Source organism: Mus caroli, chromosome 8 (genome assembly GCF_900094665.2).
Source record: "Mus caroli chromosome 8, CAROLI_EIJ_v1.1, whole genome shotgun sequence".
NCBI classification, from domain to species: domain Eukaryota; kingdom Metazoa; phylum Chordata; class Mammalia; order Rodentia; family Muridae; genus Mus; species Mus caroli.
The window spans coordinates 86092657-86096003 of record NC_034577.1 but is presented as its reverse complement, the minus strand read 5'-3'; the positions used below and the strand labels follow the sequence as shown (position 1 = coordinate 86096003).

The 3347-nt window shown below is 46.0% G+C and overlaps 1 protein-coding gene across 2 annotated transcripts in view; it reads right to left on the bottom strand.

Annotated features, from left to right (window-relative positions):
- The window catches only part of Rspry1 (ring finger and SPRY domain containing 1), a 57479-nt gene extending 54351 nt beyond the window's left edge, over window positions 1-3128 (bottom strand). The window contains exon 1 of one of the 2 annotated variants that reach the window (XM_021169429.2): window positions 2643-3128. The gene's annotated coding sequence lies outside the window, so the exon portion shown is untranslated. The remainder of the gene's footprint in view (window positions 1-2642) is intronic. The other variant, XM_021169425.2, reaches the window with a different exon arrangement.
- Window positions 3129-3347: the final 219 nt, after the last annotated feature.

Below are 3347 nucleotides of genomic sequence, written 5' to 3'. Positions count from 1 at the left end.
GTTGTCCTGGAGCTCACTTTGTAGACCAGGCTGGCCTCGAACTCAGAAATCTGCCTGCCTCTGCCTCCCAAGTGCTGGGATTAAAGGTGTGCGCCACCATGCCCTGCTCCTAGTAATTTTTTGAGCTACACAGATTTTAGAGTATTAAAAAAAAAACTGTACTCTAAAACCTTCAAGGTGATTCTCAATCATAAAATCCACTTCACTGAATGTAATTGAAATAAATACCCAATAAAAAATATGGAAAAAAGAAAACATTAATAACAAGAATGATAATAATAAATAAAAGAAAACAAAACAAAAAAAATCCACTTCATTGGACATAGTGAAACACACCTTTAATTCCAGCACTCTGGAGGCAGAGGCAGGTGATCTGAGTTCCAGGCCAGCCAGGGTTATATAAGGAGACCTTTTCTCTAAACACAAGAAATAAAAAACAAACCTGGGTATAGTATATACCTACAGCCCGACCTAAATGGAAGTTGAAACAAGAGGACTGCAGGTTTCAGGTGTGCTTAGGAATATATAGTAAAATACTATACTATTTAGTAAATACTATCTCAAAGGAAGAGAGAGATTACTTCATTATTTGGTTAAATATCCTTGAATACTAGTTTCAACATGTGAGTTTAAACAGATTGTTGTAAATTCACTTCAGAAACAGTTTCTGTTACTAAACTTGCTAACCATACTTTAGAACTGAGAAAGCTGTTTCTCCCCTATTCAGTACAGAAAAACAACACACTATTATATACAATGCTAAGCATTTATAAGTATCAAGTTCCCCTTAATATTTACTAAAAGAAGTTATTTTGCTGACAAAGCATAAAAAGTCTGCATAGACCATGATGGAATACTTTCTATAATCAATAGCTTAAAAATACTGTATCTAGAAAAAAAAAATAAAGGGCTTATACAAACAGCAAAAAGCAAAACTTGCAAAGATATTAAACAGAAGCCCTGGGCACCATGCATCTTGGGAAATCAAGAAGCTCACAAAACCACCACAGAAAGTAAAACAAAAAACCAATAAACAATCAGGAAACATAAGATTAAAATACAGGAAATTCAGGTCAACTTAAAAAAAAAAAAACAAATAAGCCTACTTGCCTACTTTAAAAAGACAATAACAAAAACCCTAGTTCAAAACAACAACAACAACAACAACCCACAAGGAAATCCCTAAAATATGGGACATCAGTGCTAACAATGCAGCTCTAACAAGTGCCACTAACCTAAAGTTATTGAAGTGTCACATGCTGACAGAGGTGACTATTTTAATATTGTAGTCTTGTAATAACAGGGGTCTACACAGCAAGTTATGGTCTCAAGAAATGCAAACTCTACATAAAATCAAAACTGAAAAGTGCCTTGTAAGCTATTACTCTGGAGGTACCACAAGGCAGAATTCATGGAAAGCAAAGCAAAACAAAACAAAACTACAGGCTCATTTACAAATTACAAGTGGTGAGGGATGCTGCCTAGCCTTCACTACCTGTAGCCATTCAAAGGCCAAAGAACAGATACAAGAAAAAGTGAGCCTACAATATTTAGAACAAACTACTTAAAAGAAAAACTACTCAAAGGAAGTGCTAATTCCTCCCAGCACTATTAGAACTGGAAAGTAAATTAAAACTCTCTAAACAAAACCTGGAAACCTCTTCATGTCAAGGAAGCAGGCAGGGTTTAGACTAACTTTTCACTCAGATACATGGTTCTCAGAGCGCTATAGGTAATCAAGACCAGTATTTATGCTAATCTCTTACATCAACAATTTTCCAGATTAGAAAACACATTATTCCTCAACAGCAATACATTACACTATGTTACTTTCACACACACAGCGTTGATTATTTTACAGAAGAAACTCTAAGATGTCAAGTCACTTCAACTAAGGAAGGACCAGCAGATGGGTTAAGAGAGGAGCCTGGGAGACTGCACGACTCTACTCAGACGGTAACAGACACTGCCAACTTTAAAAAAGTTCAAAGTACATCACTCCAGGGGACGAAACCTTACTCGGACATCTACGCAAGACAGAATCTCAAGAGTTTCAGCCCAGTAGCCCTAACTAGGTCTCCCTCTGTAAGAACAGGGAAAGTGAGGCAGACAGCGGGCCGGCAGGAAGTAATGTCAAATTTGGAGGCTCGCTTGGGGGTGCTGCTGGTGGGATGACTCCCCTGTCCCAATTTGGCGCGAAGGCCAGAGACAGCAGAATCCTTACTCTGGGACACCTGGTCAGACTCCAGAGTGAGGGAAGAACCCCGACTATTCCCGTTTCCGCTTACCATCCCGATCTAGGGCTTTCCAACGGAAAGGACAGCCCTCCCCAAGGGTTTTTTTTTACTTAATATTTAGCTCAGGCCTGGAGAGTAGAAGAATCCGCTAGGTCTGGCTCCCGCCTCCAGCCTCCAGCCTCTCTCTAAGGCGAAGAACTCTCCCCAGCCTCGCTTCACGTCGAACTCTCCACCCCAAGGTACTACCAGACCATCCCAGGGGAAGTCGGCTTCCCACTGCAACGCAAAACTCCCCAGAAGGAATCCCTGCCCACGACGTGCGCCCCTCGGCCCCTTCGGTTCCGAGGAGCCCGAACGAGGGTCCCTCCGCGTCCGGAGCCTCCCCAGGAGGTACCTGCTTCTCACCTTAGCCAGTCTCCTCGGGAGGGTGACCCCAGGACCTCCTTCAGTCAAGATCCCCTAAAGGGGAACACCCTCTTCCAGGAACCGCTTTCAGGCGCCTCCAGCGCGGGCCTCGGAGGAGAGCGTGCCCGCTGCTTCCCCAGGCTCTGACCAACGCCACCCTCTCCAAGAGCCCTGCCCAGAGACGGCCACGGCCCCAGTCCAGTCTCTCCGACCCAGGCTTCAGCGGCTGTTCCCTTCCTTCACAGGCGTCGCTAGCCCTCAAGCTCCCTCCCCGGCCACGTCCCCAAGGGGTTTCCCAGAGCAGCGCGGTCGGGCTGTGGCACTGACTTGCACTAGCTCCTGGGCCCACCGGAGGGAGGGGACAGCGACAGCGGCGCGACTCCTTTGTGACAGGTCCAAGAGAGCGGTAAAGATGGACGCGGGGACACAGCACTGCCATTACGCGCAGGGGCCCACCCCCGCTTCACACCGCCCGGGCCCTCCCTCAGTCCCCTAGGAAACGCCCCTTCCTCAGTGGCAAGCCCTCTCTCTCAGACAGCCAATCATCGGTCAATATGTGTATCACGTGATCCCGCGGGTCGGCCCGCCAGCCTGGAATGAACCAGCTAATCCCCTTGCCGAAGGGCGAACGACCCAATCAGATCGCTCCATACGGTCTTGGAGCACCGGATTTCCACGAGGCGCTCGGGGAGGGAGAGAGCTGTT